The 21,014-nt window shown below is 38.9% G+C and overlaps 2 long non-coding RNA genes across 2 annotated transcripts; one reads left to right on the top strand and one right to left on the bottom strand.

The window, feature by feature from the left end:
* Positions 1-715: 715 nt before the first annotated feature.
* LOC123971489 lies at positions 716-2,057 on the top strand. Its single transcript, XR_006825202.1, has 3 exons — positions 716-825; positions 1,421-1,467; positions 1,767-2,057. It is a non-coding gene; the product is annotated as an uncharacterized LOC123971489 (long non-coding RNA).
* Positions 2,058-12,609: 10,552 nt separating this feature from the next.
* On the bottom strand, positions 12,610-13,168 carry LOC123970550. The gene is made up of 2 exons (XR_006825005.1): positions 13,101-13,168; positions 12,610-12,964 (listed from the first exon to the last, which is right to left on the bottom strand). It is a non-coding gene; the product is annotated as an uncharacterized LOC123970550 (long non-coding RNA).
* Between the last annotated feature and the right edge of the window lie 7,846 nt (positions 13,169-21,014).

Genomic DNA, 21,014 nt, shown 5'->3' with positions numbered 1-21,014 from the left:
TTATAATTCTTAAATCAATACTATTTTCCCTTCTCTACTTGCATTTTAAAAGAGTTCACTTGTGTGTAAACATACCTGATCCACAATGGGTCTTATGGATGCTGCTTGTGTTTTGAATGATTGAAAAAATCTACAAATACAATCAATACTGAAGGCACAATCATTTTTACACTGGTACTTATCAGGCTGCCCTCCCCAGTGCAAACAGTCTGATCTCATTGTATTCAGTGAGTATCAAAATAACACTTTCTCTGTTAAAGAAATACTTCCTGGTTTTGTTACAGCACCCAAAAACTCCCTAAATGCCTCTAAGCTCGCTGTTGATGTTTTGATACTCAGTCAACAATAAGCTAGGGATACATTTGGTGAGTTAGGGGCACTGTTGGATGCAATATTGTTGCCAGGTAACAGATCCATTTGTTTTTTTATGCTTAGAGCCTTGTTCAAAATGGTATGATTCTGTCTAGCTCCTAATGTTTGTGTGTGGCTAGTAGAGATTAATGTGGTTTTTGCTCTTTACAGCTATTGCAACTGCTGTGTGGTCAATAAAAAAAAAACCTTGGGTATACATTTATAAAAACACTGCAACTTAAATTAAGACTGTCACAGGATAATTCAGCTTTTCTAGTTTTCAGTGAGCTTGGCATTTGCCCTCTTCTCAGGCAACATTAAACTTAGAATCAAGAAAATGAACCATCAGGCGCTAACGTTTAGTTGTCACTTTGGCTAAGGAGCTCAACTTATGTTGTAACCATTGGCAAAATGGCAACGTTAGTAACATTATATAAGCATTTTTGGATTCAAAATGGGGATTTTCGCCAAAAGGTAACAAGTTGGCACCACAGAAAAGTGCTGTATCTTTCTCTTTGGAAAAGTGACCTGGTTAAAATCATTTCAGTGCAGTGATTCTCAATAGGTGATGTGTAAACATGATGCTCTAATTATGCATGTTTATGAAATTAGCACATTAGCGATTTCTGTCCTCATTCATAAACACCATACAGCAGTGTGGCAAAGAGAAGAAAATGGAAATAATCCTCGACAAGTGGTCAGATGATGCATGTGTAGTCACGTCTGACCTATAATTCATAATTATAACAGTAAGATAATTAAGATTCCAAGATGGATAACAGGAGCAGCTATTAGCAGGATAAGCTGGCATATTGTATGTGCTGCACATGCTAATTGATCATATCTTGATGATGACATGTCTGGTGCTTGTGTCTGGTGTTGTCATTAAGACGATTGCTTATGTATAGTGAGGAGGCTGCTTCTTTGCAACTCCAAATTAGGAAGGGAAATTTTATCTAATTGCAATTTACCCAACATTACCAGTAAATAAGTAATTTCAGCCATTTTTCTAATAGTCAGTTTATATATCAGTCAACTTCAACAAATACAGTGTTGTTTTTCCCTGCAGGTCATCTGCTCATACTGAAAACAGGTGTGCATCGGGTTAAAGGAAGGGTAAATTTGTTCTAAAGCAAATTAAATTGTGCTAGAATTGATGCATGTGTGTGCTTGTTTGCTTCTATAGCAACATTTTGGTAATTTATAAGTACAGTAGCCAATGCAAGTATTGTTTTGTTTGTTAATGTGTATTATTTTCTTAGTAGTAGTAATCGTAATAATAGTGATATTGCCTGTTTAACTCACCACTGTGCTTATCCGAGCAAACGAGAGATTACGTGTTCAGGTAAGACTAAGTAAATTATTAGTCACTGAGCTGTAGTAGGAAAGTTGACGCTGTGTGTTTTTATTTTTAGCCATGGCTCTCGGGATGGCAATTTCAGTCTGTCAGTCAGCCAGTCCACCACCTTGGAACACACTGAAATCTCCCAAAAACCACTGGATGGATTTCCATGACAGTTTGGACAGACATTCATGTTTCCCTCAGAACAAATTGTTTTCACTTTGTTGATCACTTATCTGTCGCTACCATCAGGTCAAAATTTAAACGTTTCAAATACTTTGGTTTGTATTCCCTACTTACCTGTAGCCTACTTTGTTTTTAGTACTAATTAGCAAATGTTAGCATGCTAACAGGCTAAACTAAGATGGTGAACATGATAAATAAACCTACTTAAAACAACATTATGTTTTCTTTTCTTCTGTCTATTCGCCTGTGCTATTAATTAACTAATGTTATATCCATAGAGGCTACTGAGCCTGCTTATGTTGCCAGCTCGTCTGGTTCAGGTACAACACTGGCAGCAGCATAATGTTGCTTGAAACTAGCAAGCTAGCCAAAAAAGCTAGACAGCAAACAAATTGCAAGAGCACTTACAGTAATGTTACCCATGTCCAAGTGTGTTATCTAGTAAGTTTGCTAACATCAACTCAAGATTTATAGCTAGCGCCTCCTCTGTTTATGAACCCTCTGGCTGATTGTGACACCTTTGCTAACATAGCCAAACATCAAGCAAGCAGAACACCACAAGACATAGCAAGCCAACAGAAAGAAGACGAGCTCTGCATCTGTTCTGCAGCAATTTTGGCTCATGGCAACAAGTAAAAGACAGTCCGAAATTTGCTTGCCACTGTCTCTTTTTCTCTTCCTTGCTTCCTTAAACATCTTTAGTCTCTTTGGAGTTTCTGCCATGATATCCACACAGATAATACCAAGCTAGTTTCTTCCAAAGAACTTCCACACCTTTTGCTTCTTCTCATAGTTTGCTTGCTTTAGAGTTTTGTTGATAGAAATCTCCCCCCGGGATTTTAGAACTGCATAGTGCCAGACAAAGCTTCCATGGGCCCGAGCCGCAAAGACAGCGATGTCATTCACCATGATTAGAAGTCAGTAACAAAATTATATTGAGGCTGTTATTGTAAGATAGAAATGATACATAGTGTTAACATGCTAATGTTAAAGCAACATTAGCATGTTAACACTGTCACCAAGCGGGAAGCTTCTGGTCAGTAATCTGATGTGAACGCGGAAGTCCTTGAAACCTGACTTCTATTGAACGGCCAGCAGGGGGCGACTCTTCTGGTTGCAAAAAGAAGTCCGGCTCCATTAGAAATAATGGCAAAATGACCCTACTTCTCAGCTGAATAATTACCTCAGTAAACACTTTCAAGATGAGTTTATGGTCTTAATCGCTAGTTTCATGTCTACTTCAATACAAAAGGATGTTTATTTAGTAAATTATGGTCCCATTTATTTTAAAATAGACCATAAAGCAGTATGTTTCAGGGCAGGATGATCTATGATTAACAAGTCGTTACCATGGCGATCTGTCAATCAGGATAAAGCGGACTCATACCCACGGCACTGTGTAAATTTAACCAGCCCCGTTGAAAAAGTTTATTAGGAGTTGGCTGTTCACTTTCTCTGGCAAGTACATTTAGTTTTAAACCTGTTGTTCGCTAGACAAAGTTGTCAGCCCTGTTAAAATGACGTTTTGAGTTAACATAACGTATTACAGATGCACCTAGCTACGCAAGCTAGCTAGCACCGCACACGGCCGTTAGCTCAGCCGTCTCGTCCAAATATGGGCACTTCCTGGTTGCAAAAACTCAACATGTTGGCGCCCTATCAGCCAAAACAGCGATCCACAAACCAACGGGTGACGTCATGATGGCTACGTCCATTTCTTATATACAGTTTATGATTATGACTTTGAGCATGTTAGCATGGCTGTAGACTCTGGTTGTATTCAGAACGTCTACTACATGCTACAAGCGACCACAATATGCAGTACATGGGCTACTGCTTTTCATAGTAGTATGCAGTATAAAACAAATCAATTTTGCAGTATGCTAGGCCAAGCTGAGACGTTTGTTTTCTAATTTAATCTTTAAGGAGAAACAAATGTAACAAATGTCACATTCTAGCTAGCTGCATTTGTCCTACTACACATAATACAGCCATAATGCTTAAGCTAAGCCATCTAAGCTAATTTTTTAAATCACAAACACAGCAATGTTAACCTAAGCGAGCTATTAATAAGAAAACAACACAACATACATAGCTTAAATCTAACGTAGAGTTAGATTTTGTGTTATCAGGGACAGAGCAGTTATATTCTTTTTATCCACCACTGAGGCAGGGATGCTGCTGTTTGCTGTTTTCACCAATGACCGCTTGTTGAGACTGCCTGGTGAAATACAGATTGTTAAAAGAAAAACACTCGTTGTGGCCTCTCTAGGCTTGTGTTGTGGGACACAATACGCAAAGCAGACTGGTCATCCTGCAGATTTTCCTTTTGTTTGCATATTGGATACTACATTCTACACTTTGGCCAAATCAGTATATACTGCTAGTATAATAGGCAGTTTCAAACACAACTTTTGTTTTGTTTGATCGTACTTCAGCTAAAAGGGTTTTCTTTTTTCCATTTCCATTCCAGTTTATTGCTGTTAAAACTACTATTTTTACACGCACCCTTTCATTGTGACATTGCTCATGATTTATTTAAATGTTTAAATGTCTGCATATTATGGGCTATTGGGAAGACAAAATAGAATCACAGTATAGTCACACATACAGTTGAAATCAAGGCATGTATTGAATTTGTTACATCCAATTAACGACTACAAGATTAAAGATCTGGAAGTACCTCAGTAATGTTTGCTTGATTATACAAAGTTTGGCTTGCCTTGATGTAGCTATCTATATATGTTACATGTATTCTTGACAGACACACTTTAGGTTACATTTTAAAATGAAAATTTTTAATGCTATGAGCACAACAAATTAAATTTTATTTACCTCCATTATATACATTTAAGAGAGCTGCATACCACTAGTTGTAAATGATAATATTGTTGGTGTTTCTTGGGGTGAAGTGGTCCTTTAAGGAATTTTAAACAAGGAAAACAACAGACATATTGACTTTTCTTAGTAGGAAAAGTGTTACTAATAACATTAAGAATGGCTCCGTTCTATTTAAGTGTCTCACTAAACCATGTCAGTGTGAAAATGAACCAGCATGCACAGTACCAGAACCCTGAAATTGAAGCAGCCAACGGATATTCAGCAGTCATTAATTTCATTATTCACACTTGTGCTTTTCCTGCTGTGACAGGTCAAAATGTCTTCTGTGAAAAGGTCCTATTGGCATAATGTGTCTCTTTTGAGAATTAATTCCTGGTATTGATTTGAGGTCACGCTAACTTAAATTTCCTAAAACTAATCTGCTGTCAGACAGGGATTAGGATAAGAATGGAGATGTCTTGAATTTGTAGTCTAGAGGGTGTTATTCTTTTCAACAGGTGATGCTTCCTCGAGGAGCATTTCAAGGAATAGATGCTTATTCATGTGAATTCAAGCTTCCACATAAACCCGCACTCATTCATAGCTGGAAAGGGTGTGTACAGTGTATTCAATTGTGGTCATCAGTCCGTCTGTCAAAGGAATATGCTGACTATATACAATGTTGTCAGATAAAACAAGAAAGCAGGTTTATACCCGCATCCCCTTCATACAACACTATCAGCTGTTCAGCAAATGAAAAGCAGCTATACACCTTATTGCTGTTAACCAAAGTCATATAGTCATCATTCCCTCGCATGACAAGCACTTCACTTGAGATGGATTTATTGAATAAGAGGCAAAAGTCCTAATGAGAGATGCGATTAATATCTTAATATCTTAATATGTTGGCTGATACATGGGTTTACAACTTTGCTATACGACAGCATTGCAAAAAAAACTATAATGATCTGTTTTCCGCAAAACTATATAGTTCAAAAAATAAGGAGATCCTGATCACAAAGTCAGAAGTTAAAGTTCTGAATGAGTCATCACAACTTTACATTAGGTGAACTGGGGGTAAAATCACAGTTCATCTGAGCTTCACTTTTTTTAGTCACACAAAGATATTCAACAAAAATTTCTCTTTTGTTTAAATAGAATAACTAAAATAATTAATATTTTGTACTATAATAATTTGTTAAAAAATGTTCTGAATGTAGTAGCTTGCAGTTTAATAACAAATGAAAATGCCTTTAGAAAGGTTTATTTGCACATTAAGAAAACATGCAATGCAATTAAATTATAGAAGAAATAATTGTGCATTTTCCAAAAAAAAGAACTTAAGCTAAAGAAACAAGCTACTGACTATAAAATGACCCAAAAACATGTATGCACCATTTAGTAACTTCTTGACACAGTTTCTTTTTGGTCAAGTTTTCAGTTCTCTCCCTCATTAGAAAGAAGAAGAAGAAGAAGAAACCTTTTATTGTCACATACAATTCATTCTCTGCATTTAACCCATCCCTCAAGGGAGCAGTGGGCAGCCACTGTCCAGATGTATGTATAAGTGTCTAGTCAACGGCACTGACTGGAGAACCTAACATGTTTTTGATGGTGGGGGAAACCGCAGCACCCGGAGGAAAGCCACGCAGACACGGGGAGATCATGCAAACTCCACACAGAAAGGCCGGGATGACCGGAGTTTGAACCTGCGACCTATTTGCTGTGAGGCCACCGTGCCGCCATGCCTCAGCAGGGATGATATTACATAAGTAAAGCTGATCTACAGGAGAAAAAGATCTGAATGCGACACAGAATGCCTGAGAGCTGCATTGCATGATATTCTGTTATATTTATATATTTTGTCACCAGCCACCAGAATTTTGTGCTTCATTTTACATAAATAAAAACATTTCCACCATAAGTTGATGCAGAAACATTCACCAGAATGCAGGATATGAAGTGTGTAATGATCAAAATTTCCTGGGGGAGGTACTCCCAGACCCCCTGCTTATTTATCTCGGCATTGAGGCTAACTTTAAAACACTTTTTAAGGATCTTTTTGTCTAGTTCTCTTGAACCTAATATTGTATATCGTGATGTCTCGTGTGTTAAGTGTCTCTTCACACCCCTAATCTGAGCATCTCTGTCCCCACTACTTTTCATCACAAAGTAATAAGTAATAAGTCGGAACGTTCAGATTTGAAAAATCTGTGTTTTAGTGGAGTAGACCGCTTATAGCTGTTTGACACAGTTCATAAAGTCTGTTCATGAACGTGCCACATTGCTACTGGTGGTGGGCCTGACACTCACTATCAAGAACCCTATTTAAAATTAGAAAATCCTGCTTTCTGTGTTGGGCTGAGCTCAAACACACACACACACACACACACACACAGAGCAAAGTCAGTAGTCAGCAGAACAGACAGGGCACGGTGGAAAATCTCCCTTGCATACATATTCTGTTTCACTCTAAGTCATAGCACTGTCACGGTCAACACGTGTTTTTGTGACATTGGAGGCTCAGTTCTCTCTGGAATGGGTTTGGTGAACTTACAGTAAACACAATGACATCAGTGTTTTTTAATAACCTTTATGAAGCCATTTGGAAAACTCTGAATCAGCCACAGCCCTGCTTGCCACCTTGACAGATAGGGGTGCCCTCAACCTTAAAAATTCCTACTAAATATTTATGATGGTGGACAGTATGTTGATAACCTGGAAATTCCTATTGAAGATTTCCTAGTGTAGGCAACATGAAGCAACTCTTAGCAAAAATGCACTACTGAGGCCTTGTTCCTTTACCAATTAGATTAATTAAAGCTAGCTCTGATGTACTAATGATCTTCTGTGTCCCAAAATTTGTAATCATTTTATGAACTTTTAAGTATCATTAAGTGAGAGATCAGACTATTATTACAAGTGATGTGGTACACTCTGGGGGTTTAAATGATGGCCATCTGTGCAAAAAATAATGTGAATGGGGAGAAAGATTAATGTAGAAGCCGTAAAATTTAATCTAATACCCTGAGATAATCATGGAGACAGACGTAACAGTGACTAACAGGGTGAATATATTTAGGCCTGGGGACACTAATTTTGGATTATATTAGGTGTACCAGGGGTATTATTAGATCCTGGAACCCATTTCAGCAGTTCTTTAAATCTCCTCCTTGTGTAGGCCATAATGACACTCTTCAATGTGTAAGTCATAACAAATGAAGATGAAGGTCATAAACACTGAAGGGGAAACACAGGAACATGGATGGAGGGGATTTGACATCAAAATTAGCATCCAATAAACCTGCCAGACAGTGCTCTGTGGATGTCAAATTAAAGTTAATAGTCGAAAAAAAGCCATAATATATAATAAACTTTCACTAAGAACATTTTTTACTGGTACAAGCTAAATTAACTGAATAGGTTTTTATTTTTAAAAGTCTATAAATTATAAGCATTAAGACCACCAGCATGACAGTTGCAATACATAACATCTACTTGTGGATTGCAGATGAAACAGTTACATCACATTGATGTTAATTAATTTGTAAGTAAAATAGAGTTGGTTTCTTTTTCAGATTTTTAACAAATGGACTCCATTTTAAGTCAGATTTCTTCTGTTGATGAGGTCCATCTCTGATATGCTATATAGTGAGAAATACATTATTAAGATCAAAATCCGGACCTTTACACTGGAAAAGGTTAATCCTAATGGAATGATGTTCTTTCTTGGAATGATGGTTTTGTATAATGTCAGTAGTTTGGCAGGTATTTGCTCATAAACCAAAGTATTGTAAAAAGTTGATTTTGACATTTCACTTAAAACCACAAATGTCAGTCTCATGGTTGTACCAGAGGAAAAGTCAATGGATCACCAAAGTCATTAGGGTCCATCCTCTGGAAACCATAAATGTCAGTCCAACAGTTGAGATTTCAGTTTGGAAATAACAGTGAAAATAACTGCTTACAATGACATGGATTCGCTATTCACCACTGCAGGAAAAACAATTGTAAAAGAATGTAAAATCATTTTGAATAAATTATGAATTGGTTTAGGGCAGCGCAGTGGTACAGCACTGTCGCCTCACAGCAAGAATGTTGTGGGTTGAAACCCCAGACTTTCTGTGTGGAGTTTGCATGTTCTCCCCGTGTTCGCGTGGGTTCTCTCCGGGTGCCCCAGCTACCTCCCAATGTCCAAAGACATGATTAATTTAATTTAATGACCACACAGCCAGGCTGGTGGAATTTGTTTCCAGTACAGCTTTTTGATACAGGTTCCAACATTTAGACAATAGATATTTAGACATTAACATATAAAGTAGTAGTTTGATATAAAGGGCAGTAGTTTGAAGGTGAAGTGTGCAGGATGGGAAGTATCAGAAATTATCATGTGGGCTCTGCATAGTGTCCGTTTGTGATAGAGTGATTCAAGGGATGATAAAGGTGAACCGATAACTTTAGATGGTCTGTTAAGGATACGCTGTAATTTCTTCCGGGAAAATGAGTCAAGACTGCCAAACCAGACTGTGATGGATGAGTTGAGGATGCTTTCGACGATGGCCATGTAGAAGCGGAGCAGGAGATGAGACCTTACTCTAAACTTCTTAAGCTGTCAAAGATAAAAAAGTCTTTTGTAGATATTATCTGTGTTGATTTTCCATTTAAGATTGTTACTGATGTGTATCCCAAGAAATTTGAATGTATCAGTGGTGGAGATGGGTTTGCCATCAATGAGCACTCACCCCCCGCGACCCTGTATGCAGGATAAGCGGTTGACGATGGATGGATGGATGGATGGATGGATTGGTTTAAATTTTTAAGGCGTTGATCAACAGGAAGCAAGACATTACTTCATGATCTTCCTTCTTAAAAGGTCTAGTCTTCAGATAATAAGTGGTATTTGAAATGTGTTAAATGCCAAACAGAGCTGGGAGACTGTGCATGCCAGACTATGTGAAAGACAAATTACTTGATGAAGTAAGGACGTGCAAAATTTTTGCTTCCGCCAGAGGATTTCCGATTAGTCATTCAGGGAGACAGAGAGAGACAAAGATGGTGTCTGACTGAGAAACCTACAATACAAGCAGTCCTCCAGCTGCCGCGTCATGAAGGTCACACATCCCTGATCAACTATGTGGGCGAAAATTTTTCATCACTCTCCCTTTGTGGCCTGCTTCCTCACGTTTGAAAAGAATTTTGAATCACGCATAGATTCAGGTTCTGCTCACTGTAATGTTTGCTGGATGACATTAGCAGGCAGCAAAAAGTAGAATTGTGCAAACTGTAATTGAAAGAGCTCGTGTGAGCACAATTTCCTTTCTGAGCTGACAATGTTGACATTGACATTTGCTTTTTGTACGTTGTTTTTCTATTTTACTACATAATGGGTGATTCAGTGGATACATTTGTCATAATTGGCAGATGAGACTGGAAAATGAGGATTAATGGAGAACCCATGCCTTCCTACAGCTGTGTCACTCCTGACCAGAAACAATCACCAACAATTTTTCATATTTCATGTCACTGGGTGGAGGGTGGGTTTGCAAAGTTTCAGTGTCCCCATGACCATAGTAACTCCTGGCACGAGAGGACACTGTGCTGCTGCCAGAAGAGCTGAGACTACTTTGAGCAGCATGCATGGGAATAAATTAGCCTACAATATAATAGACTTTATGTCAAAGTGGGTAAGAGCTTCTGACATCTTTATAATATGAAGAACAACTATGGAAAACCCATACTCAAGGCAGTCTTAATGAACTTCTTGACCATGTTAAGGTATCACAGCATATCAAATACTCATTAATTCTGTGGATTCCTTAAACAGTCTTTAAACAAACATTTTCATCTAATGAAATTAACATTCTGCCTGGGAACATCACTACAAGTAATAAAGAACTACCTCTGACTGTCCTTACATGTTACTCCTATTAACTACTTCACATGTTGCATTTCACATATATAGTCATATTTCATTCCAACACTATAGACTATCCGTAACATAAGCTTTCAATTAAAGTGTAAACTGAAGTGGCCGTGCCTGCATGTGCAGGCATATGGACAAACTTAAATGGGTCGGTACAAGTACAAAATACAGTAATGTTATGATATTGATAAAGGCCATTATTACATCTTTTTTACAATTTCTAAATCATTGCAACATGCAACATTCAGCTCACACTAATGCAATCAAAACACATGGTAACAATTTGTCACTCATTATAAAATGACCATGACAAATCAGTAACAACAAGCAGAATTACAATATGTTTTGCTATTGTCAATTGTAAGATTGTCTTTTATTTATTTATTCAAATAGAGGCTTCTTCTCAGTGAAACGTCCCTGAATAAATAAAAAAGGAATGATTTAGCCTAAACCAAGATTCCATTACAGTGACAGAAATGCTGCAGTATACTCCAGAAGTTTTCATCCTTGTGTTCTCTCTTGCAATCCATCGGACAAAGAGTCTATTTAGATTGCCTGATCCATCCCTGGCATTCATCTGCATATGTCCAGACATCAAGCATTTATTGCATCAAAGAGGGAGAGAGAGATCATGTGGCTGGTGGTCATAACAAAACCTGCAAGAGACAACGTCTAACAGGCAGATGAGAGACTAGTACACCACTGTCCCCCTTCAGAAGTTATTCTCCACTGTTTGTCATCATGCCTCTTTGTCACTCGATACGAGCACCATGGCATTGAATTTAATGAGCACAAAGCTTCGTGTGCAGCTGGGATGTGGTCATGCGTGTTTTCTACTGTACACTGTTGTTGGCTGTGCAGCATGTACACAAGCAGTGACTGACACTGGAGACACTTAGACACTGCTTTAGGCTCTGATTGGTTGGTTACTTCAGGGAGCAGTGAATTCTTGTTATTGTCATTAGAAGCTGTAAGAAGAACCCTGATTTTTCTTTTTTACAGATTATCTGTCTCATGTTCTACTGTCAGGATATAGTGACAGTTTTAGCAAATATCACAAATTATTTTAAAAGAATTCCCTACTGCAGCTTTAACTCTGTAAAACTGTATCCGTGCATGTGTGAAACTGAGAAGGAGAGAGAGCCAAAAGGAGACTTAGAACATGTGTGTGTAGGCAGTGCTTGTGTGTTTGTGTATGTTTGTGTGTGTGTGATTTTATGTAACACAAGAATTATCTGTCCTCTGCCAGGCCGCCTCCTCCTCACTCTCAGCTCCTTGCAGATCATATCTTCCTCTCTTCATTCTCCTCTAATGCTTGTCACATACCATCTTAAATATGTTTTGGGATGCAAAAATTTAAATTAGATTCTTTATTGTCCTTTCCAGGAAATTTGTTTCCACCATCTATACATACATTGCCTCACATATACACAACATGCTGTACATTTTATACACAAATTGACTCCTAAACCAAGACATACCTTTTAACCCAAGACAACTAGACACACAGCAAGTGGACACAGTGAGGCAAACGGTACAGACTGTCGTCGCACCAGAGCATGCGCTGAACTGAATCACTCCAATACTGAGAGGTGTAATCCATATATGTTTTGTCTTTGTGCATGTGCAATTTTAGTAAATCACATAACATTAAGATGAGTGAGAGAAACTATTAGCTTGCTGTTGACTACCAAAAATAACAAATGTTATTCTCATGTTACGTTCTGAGTACCAGCATGTGAAAACTATAAATGTTATGCGACATCCGTCTGTGCACAGATGCAGACATGGTACAGACAAGCTTACTTTTGTTTTTCCCTTTACATTGATGACACAAACACTGTTTTGCAGAATTTCTCTTTATTTCTGTATGCAGTTTGCTACAAAACTGAACATTTGTGTAAAATTGTAAACTAGTGTGACACCCCAAGGTGGTTCAGAATTGACCAGCCAGTGAGTAAAATAAGTGGGCAACAATACTACAAGCTGTGCAAAATATAACCTCCAAGTTTATTTGTACAGAATAGGCATAAAAAAGGGTTAAAACAAGGCTGAAGCTAAGAAAGTTAAAAGGTCAGTTCAAAATGGGGGAAACTCAGGGTCAGTTAAACAGGAACGCGGCTCTCCGTGGCTGGGTGTGCTCAGCTTCGTTTTCCTGCATGGGGCGAAGCAAAACATGACAGGAACGGTCTGCTGTTGGTCACAGGTTGGCCGGTTGTGGCCTCCTCACTGCTTGGGGCCCCTGGTAACTCTATAAGTAGCAGTGGCTCTGCACTGCCGGCTCCCCAGACTACAACCCAGCCGTGTGGCACACCATTTCAGATATCAGCAGCCTTAGCACACTGCACCCAGGAGACAAGCAGAAGACTCTTAGACAACAGCAATTTATAAAACATTCCACACGACAGAAACTGCCACCAGCGCACATAATTATATATACACCCAAGGAAGAAGACATTCAAAATCACAACTCTGTACCTGCACCCAGGAGACAAGCAGAAGACTCCTTAGCCTGGTTAAATAGCTTGCCCAAGCACACCTGTCTGCCATCGCCCATCCCCCCCCATGCAATTAACCCATGTGAAAAAACCACACCCACCAAATGCACACTCACTCTAGGTGCTCACCCATCACACTACCACTGCACTCAAAATAGGCTGATACAGGTCTACCCCGTTACACTAGCATGGATGTTTACATTGGTCATGCAGAAGTGTCTGAATGTAGAGAATGTGTTGGGGTCTGTGCTTCTTTAAATAGCAGTATACTGTTTATCATAATCAGTGAAATGCTTAGTTTTGCTCAATAATTAAGTCCATTTTGTAGTTTTTATCCCCTTGAGATTCTTCCCTTTTTCTGTCACATGTACTAATGACTATTTATACAATTCAATTTACAGTTAATACTTTAGTTTTTAAAAACGTGACAGTGTTCTGAGAGCCAAGTTAACATCTTCAGGTAGCTTGCTTCGTCCACTTAAGAGTTGAGACCCCCAAAATATTAAATTTACAATGAGACAAAAAGCTGAAAATTATTACATTTGGGGAGCTGGAACCAGTAAATGTACATTTTGCTTGATAGATTACTTTTCATTTCAAAAATTGTCAAACACGAATGTCACTTGATTAATCACTTAGTTCTTTCAGCACTGAATAAAAGCAGATGTGTTAATTATATCACTTCAGTTTCCAGCCTTCAGTAGCTTTATTGCAAACGTCTACATTCTACCCCAACACCCCTGCGCTACACATTTATGTTTCTATCTCTTCTACCACAATTTTACTGAACAGCACATCTCCACTTCACAGATGTGCTTGGGTTGTCCTTGGAGAGTTCCCCGTGCAAACAAAGCCCTCTCACTCTCTGTCGCTCTCTGATTCCACCCCCTCTGCCTCTCCCTCTATCCATCTCAGCTGCTCTCCCCCCCCCCACGATTTCACACCATTGAGCATGCCGCGTGTAGCTCCTACTCGCTGGCATCAGAAACACTAGATATCTTCCGAGCTGTGCAGATTCATACAAATACACACCAGCATTGGCTAGACGAAGGCTGCGTTTTGCCAAAACTCACGTTGGGGATAGGCAGTGATAAAAAAGAAGGGGAGAAAGAGTCCAGCAGCTCTCGCACACACCGTACTCAAGGTAAATGATCCATATTTATTTATTGGATGGCAGTGTTATGTAATTCTGCTGCGGCCAGGGAGATCTTGGCATTACGTGGAATTTGTCATTCTTAATGGTTCATGGGGCTGATTATTATCTGCCGCTTTGAATCGAGGCTTACTGTTAAATCAGGGAAAACACAGATGATTAAGTGATTTGACGTCTGTGTGGTTGATATTGGAAACAGTGAATACAAGATTGTTCTCTCATCACCTAGCTAATATCTATGGATGTTTGTGTACACTCTGTGTGGCTGCATGTCTAAATTTCTACCAAAGAGATTTTCAAGCATGCTTTCAGTAACATTTCCTGTGACAACTATCGAAAATCAGTTCACACCCTCCCACCTTCCTTTCCTTGATGCTGAAAGCTCTGAAGACTTTTAAGTCCAGTAAATGTCACTCTCCAGAGCTATCAAAGATAGAGTAGGGCTTTGAAGTGCCACCTCAGGCTAAGGTACACCCAGACCCTTCAATAACACTCAGGTGTTTCAGTTTTAAACCCTTCTACTCCCCTATCTCTATACGTCGGTGACAATGATGCTTGTCATATCTCGTAAAGCGATAATTAGTGAGCATTAGGTACTGGAGGATTTTGTTATTGTTTGACAAGGCAAGGCTATTTGATTCCCCCTGCTTTCAATATCTGTATTAAACTCTTGAAAAGCAGCTATTAGCTTCTTATGTACCGTACATATAAGAATGGTATTGATCTTTTAATTGTGCACAAGTTACCAGTAACATATCGTTGGAAAGCAAATATAAATATACTGACAGTGAACATTTTTATGCACAATATGACCATTTTGTGTTGGTTGGGAGTAGTTTGCAGACACTTAATATAAGTCAAGTCAATTTTATTAAAACTTTCATGTAGCCCATTACCACAAATTTGCCTCAAAGGCCTTTACAATCTCTACAGCATTGGCCCAGCCAGGGACCTTTTGTATATGTCATCCCCCTGCTCTCCCCCCATCTTTTCTGCCTGTCCCTGCGGTTAACTGTCAGGCAGAATACCCAAAAATAATGTAATAAAGCATAATCCGGCATTATACATTCCCCACATATTTTATTTGCTAATGCACAGTGGTTATTATTCAGACCAGGTTGGCCTGGGATTTGAGATTTGAGCCGCATGCAATACAATGATTGATGATGAAATTTTTTTAATTTATAGTACAAGCTGCATTCTGTTTTCAATAGGATCTTTTGTTTCCAAATTACATCCACGGCCATTTTATTCAGGGCAGAAATCTCAGATGTAGATATTTAAAAATCTAGTTAAATAAAACCAAAACTCTGTCTGCATGGTTAGATATCACTCGGGCTAATTAATTAAATCAGTTCTGAACTTTGACAAACAAGGCACATACAGTAGCTTAGACAGGAGCATGCAGAGCTAATTGATTCTGGGTTGAGTGTCATACTGTGCACCACATGTGGTGATTCAAGCAAGTAAGCAAGTGCTCACTTGCGTGTTGAGCTACAGTTGTGCACTTGCATTGCATTGTGGTCTTGCTACATGCATATGACAACACAATTTACAAATCCTACTCAAGAGCAATGCCTTTAGTAGACAGAGCGACATGCCTAGGAATGGAGCCGCTTTCTGCAATGCAAAATAAATCCCTGGAACAAACTGATTACATAAATGGCTAAAGGCAGGATGAATTGAAAGGAAAGATGCACTCAGTCTGTAGCAATGAGCAGTTAAAGCTGGAAGGAGCAACGCACAGGTCCATATTTCAAAACTACTAGGCATGTTGTTTAGGGTGACTGGTTGGATGTGCTAATCCACGCAAATAGTGGATAGTCAGCAAATAGTGGATAGTCAGCCACAGAATTGATCAATTCCTTCCTGACTTCCTGTACATGAATAGAACTCCATCTTTCTCAATCTTGTGTAAACTTTGATCCAGGATTAAAAATCTGTGGCAAAACTCAACAACAGCCCAAACTCATAAAAAAAAAAAATCAGCAGTTCATTGTTACTCTCCTTATCCTAACACTACCCAAAACAAGAAATTCAGGACCATACAAAAGCCCATTCTGTCCAGTCACATCCCATCATGTTTGTGTATAGCCTACAGTAGATGACAAGCTCTAATTTTATCACCAAGCAAAATGTTTTCCAGAAGCTGATGCAAGTCAATGGTGTGCCCTTATCTTCCTGAACACCCCTGGCATGCATGTGCTTTTAATAGTTCTGTCCAGCCAATGACAGGCAGATTTACTTGACTGTACTCTGACATAGCTCTAGCTGTGAGTCAAATACTTGGCCTTTGCTTCAAGCACAGTCAGTTTTGTATTTTGTACGAGGTAAAAGAAAAGATGCATAACAGGTCTTTAATACAGAATATAAAGATTTAAGAGGCCTAACATATTGTGACAGTAGCTATGAAACGCTGATTAGGTTTTGCCATTGACTGTGGTTGAATTTGTTAATTTGGGATGGTTAATTGGGATGCATAGCTCCAATATAGCTAAGGTTAAATATATTGTGTACGTTATCCAGAAACTGACTTGTACATAAAATGTTTTCGAAAAAATTATGGTACAAAAACCGCATGTGTCAGGCTTGTGAGCAGTACTCAAACTCAAAAAGTAGTGAGTCTGGGCTAACGGCTGGTGAGTTCTGCTACTAGATTACCGTGTGCTTCTCACAAACAACGGCTAACTTTACTGTAGTTCTGTGTCCGTGCATGCTGCAAACTGTCTGTCACAGCGTCTACATGAAAAGGAAGGAAGACATGGCTGGTAGTATTGTTCTCAGATACAGTTGCTAATCACTTCAGTTCACTGAAGGAAACCATCTTTTGTGACTGTGTGGGGAGCAAGGCTTGTTGATGTGTGAGTTTAGCGTCAACCTCCGTCGTCTGACTGATCCACCAATAAGCGAGAAGTTTACCCCTTGAGACACAGCCCCTCCTCATTTGCATAATGAGGCAGAAATGCATGGAGAAATGTAAAAAGAGCAGGCAGAAATAAATAACTGTTGTGGAAATAGGGTAGAAATGCAAAGGAACGCTCAAAATATTAAAACACACACACACACACACACACACACACACACACACACACATAAATAAATACCTAAGTAAAATAAATACAGTTGAAGATTATAACGGACAATAAATATATAAGGTAATTATTACAAAGGTGAATAAATAAAGAAGCTAATTTAAAGAGATAAACACATTTATTTCCCATTGTATAATTTAATTACTGCCTACATTTATTTATTTAATGTATTTTTTGAGCATTTAATCGGATGCTTATTTATTTATTGAGCATTTGTTTATTTTTGTATTTATTTCCCTTTATGTCAGAATCCGTCCTCCATACACACTGGGAAAGGTTGATAAGATTTACCCGAGGTATGCTGTCAAGGCAATTAACCTGCATCTCTAAATCTTCGTGGTTATGTCGAGGTTACCCCCATACACATGAAGAGCGGTGTGGGCTACACACCACTTTTGTGCTAATGATAAAAACTAGTACACACTACTTGATATACAATTTTTAGATTTCACCTTGACTTGTTGCAATGTGTGCTTTCCACTAGGGTTGCAGCTGAAATGTTTGTTAGAATGAGATTATTCTTAACACATTCATACAGCATTACATTCGTACAGGTAGCCCTGCAGCCTCTGTGACTTATGGAGGAGATTAATTCATTAACGGGTCAATTTCTGAGATGTAGCCCATGTGTAATTGAATTATCCTTAATGTTTTCACATTGGACTATTTAGATTGACTATTTTACGTGTCCAAAAAATATGGAGCCAGGAGAGAGGGGTAATAATCCGAGGTGAAAGTGATATATTTACAAGAACAAAACTCGGACATTCCCTGAGCATATAATAATATGGTGACTGTGGGCTAAAATCACGAGTACTTTCTCATTGCTAAATCCATTTGACATTCCACTGCTGGCATAATACATGGCAGGGGCATCTGTGGTGTGATGTTGCAGCCTTACAAAGTGAAGCGATGGCCTAAGTCTTGAATTTTTTACACAACAGTTCCTTGACAAAAAAAACTTTTTTAGAGAATTCTTTATTTGTAGATTTGATTTTTTTCACTTTATTTTTATCTGATTATTAGCCTACCCCTCTCCCATGGATTTGTATTCTTTTAAACAAGACAAAATAGAGAATTACAACAAGAGCACTGTAAAGTTACTTATGAATTTAGTCAATGAGCAGCCAACTGACATTATCATTGTGCATTCTTCTGGGTAAAATACGGAGCCGAACATGTCCCTTTTATGCAAGGTGCACAAACTCCATTTAGGTTGACACCAAATCAACTAACTATCAAATTAGTCACCATCGCAGAACTGTTTAACACCATTGTAGGCATTCGGTTTGTCAACCCTGACTTTCCTTGATAATCCCAAGTCAAATCTAAGTAGGTCAAATCCCCTTCATAGTCCAGGCCTCAGGTGTGTAGGGTGGCAAGTTGAGCCAGGTGTGAGAAGATGCACACAGGGGAGCACAGAAACTACCAACTCCCTCCAGAGCATGTGAGAGGAAACAGGACACAGAGAGACCGACACAAACCAAAACACACTAAGCACACAGCAGACATCCCAAAATGCAAAAATAAATCAAAACACATTCATTCACATACCAAATGTCACTCAATAGGAGTCACAGCAGGAGGGCCGTGACAACATGATGCCATTGCTTGGCTTATCACATTCATGCATACTAGAGTGATGACAGTTATTAATGAGCAAACCCTCATTTAATCTTCATTAGCAGAAACCAGTAATTTCTTTATCAAGATTGAATCATCAATAATGTGTCCCAAGTTTCCCAATTATTTCCCCTCTAGACCGCAGACTACCATATGCATCTGACAACAGTTAATAGTCTATTCCCAAACCAGATGCTTACATGAGTGTCCAAAACCCGAAATACTACTCTTTATCAGGTGTACTGTATATAGTAATGATAAAACAAGCATGCATTACACATACAAGATTATATATTATATTATATATTAATTTAATTTGGCCAGCCACATCCATTCTTTACAGTGATATCATCCTTCATCATTATCATCATTCATCTTTATATTTTTTGCAATGGCAGCATGTGTAGATGTGCAGATTTCAGCTCAGGAGATGCTGACTATGGACTACAGCCATATGTGCTGCCCATACAGTTGCCGCGACCTATAGCTCCTTTAAACTCGACATTTTTGTTCCGGCTTTATTGCCAATAAACGTATTATATATGACCAGTGTTGGGCAGTAGCGTCGCTACAAGTAGCGCAGTTACTAGTTTAACTACAATTCTCAGTAGCTTGGTGGTAGCATCGCTATTTTCTGAATCAAATAGCTTTTCAGTAACGAAGCTCTTTTACTGACGGAGTAGCGCGATAGCTTCCGACTTTGCTGGAGGGGACTAAAGACACACGTGATTGAGTTTACTTTCTATTGTGATAGTTATTGTAACACCTCTTGTGAGAAGGATCAGGGTCCAGCCCGGACAGCTCTCCTCCTCACTGGAGGAAACTTTGATCTGTAGTGGCAGAAACTTGTTTCCATGAGATGTTGAGATCTCTCGCCCTCTCTCCCTGTCTCCCTCCCTCCCTCTCTCTCCCTCTCTCTCTCCCTCCCCCATTGCCATGAATGTTTAGGTTGTTTAGGTTGCAAGGTTGCCAGAGTACAAATGCGCATATAAACAATAAAAAAATATATAAGTAATTAATAATGTGATAATTAAGTAACGTTATACAAATAACAATGGTTCTCTGTTTGTTGCATGAGGAAATACATTTAGCTGCAATGATATGGCACCAAGAAGGAAAGTTTCTGTGTGTCTGATTCAGCTCTCTCTCACGCACACACACACTGTTTGGAGCAGGTTTTTAAGTCTTTCTTCTATTGCTACTATGGCTGCTATATATGACCTAACTATAAAATATAATACAATTAAAAGTAGCTTAGATGTAACTAAGCTACGTTGCTGTAGCTTAGCTTGCTATATTTCAATGGGGGGTGGCTTCTGTGTAGTGAAGCTTCATTTAATGTAGAGTAGCTAGTAGCTTAGCTCACTACATTTTCCAAGTAGCTTGCCCAACACTGCATATCACAGAAAAACAGTCTTCAGATAAGGACGCTGGGGTTTGGATTAAAAAGCAGCGGACCTTGAGACAGTGGATAACCAGACCAGACACCATGGCTGGTGCTGTGATTGCCCCAGAGGAGAGGAAAGAGAGGAGCCGGGATAGGAGCCAGGCTGGCCAAGCAACGGGAAATCAGAGACTGTTGTCTCCATATCATTACAGAGACCTGCTCCATCATTAAGCACTTACTGGGTGGACCGTGTTCCAAGCAGACAGAGCGCAAGAATCCACCAAGATGAGAGGAGGTGGACTCATTGGTGATGCCTGGTGCTCAAACACAGTCAATGTGGATGGACACTGTTTCCCAAATGTCAGACTTTTTATGGGAAGATTAAAACCATCACCAGGCCCTATCTTGTTGCAACTGTTTACCTATTTGCAAATTCAAAAAATGCACTGCAGAATCATTTCCTGGATGTATGTATGTATATAAATAACTGTATATATTCTTTTATGTTACCATATTCATGTGTAGCTTGAAGGGACTACAAACGTTAATATTTCGTGTATAATGATACTACCTTGATACCTTGTTTGATACCTTGATCATCACATATGTTGTATGTCAGGTGTTGCTTTGATTTTACAT

This window comes from Micropterus dolomieu, linkage group LG05 (assembly GCF_021292245.1).
Source record: "Micropterus dolomieu isolate WLL.071019.BEF.003 ecotype Adirondacks linkage group LG05, ASM2129224v1, whole genome shotgun sequence".
NCBI lineage: Eukaryota > Metazoa > Chordata > Actinopteri > Centrarchiformes > Centrarchidae > Micropterus > Micropterus dolomieu.
The sequence above is the reverse complement of the archived record's forward strand: the minus strand, read 5'-3'. Positions and strand labels throughout refer to the sequence as shown.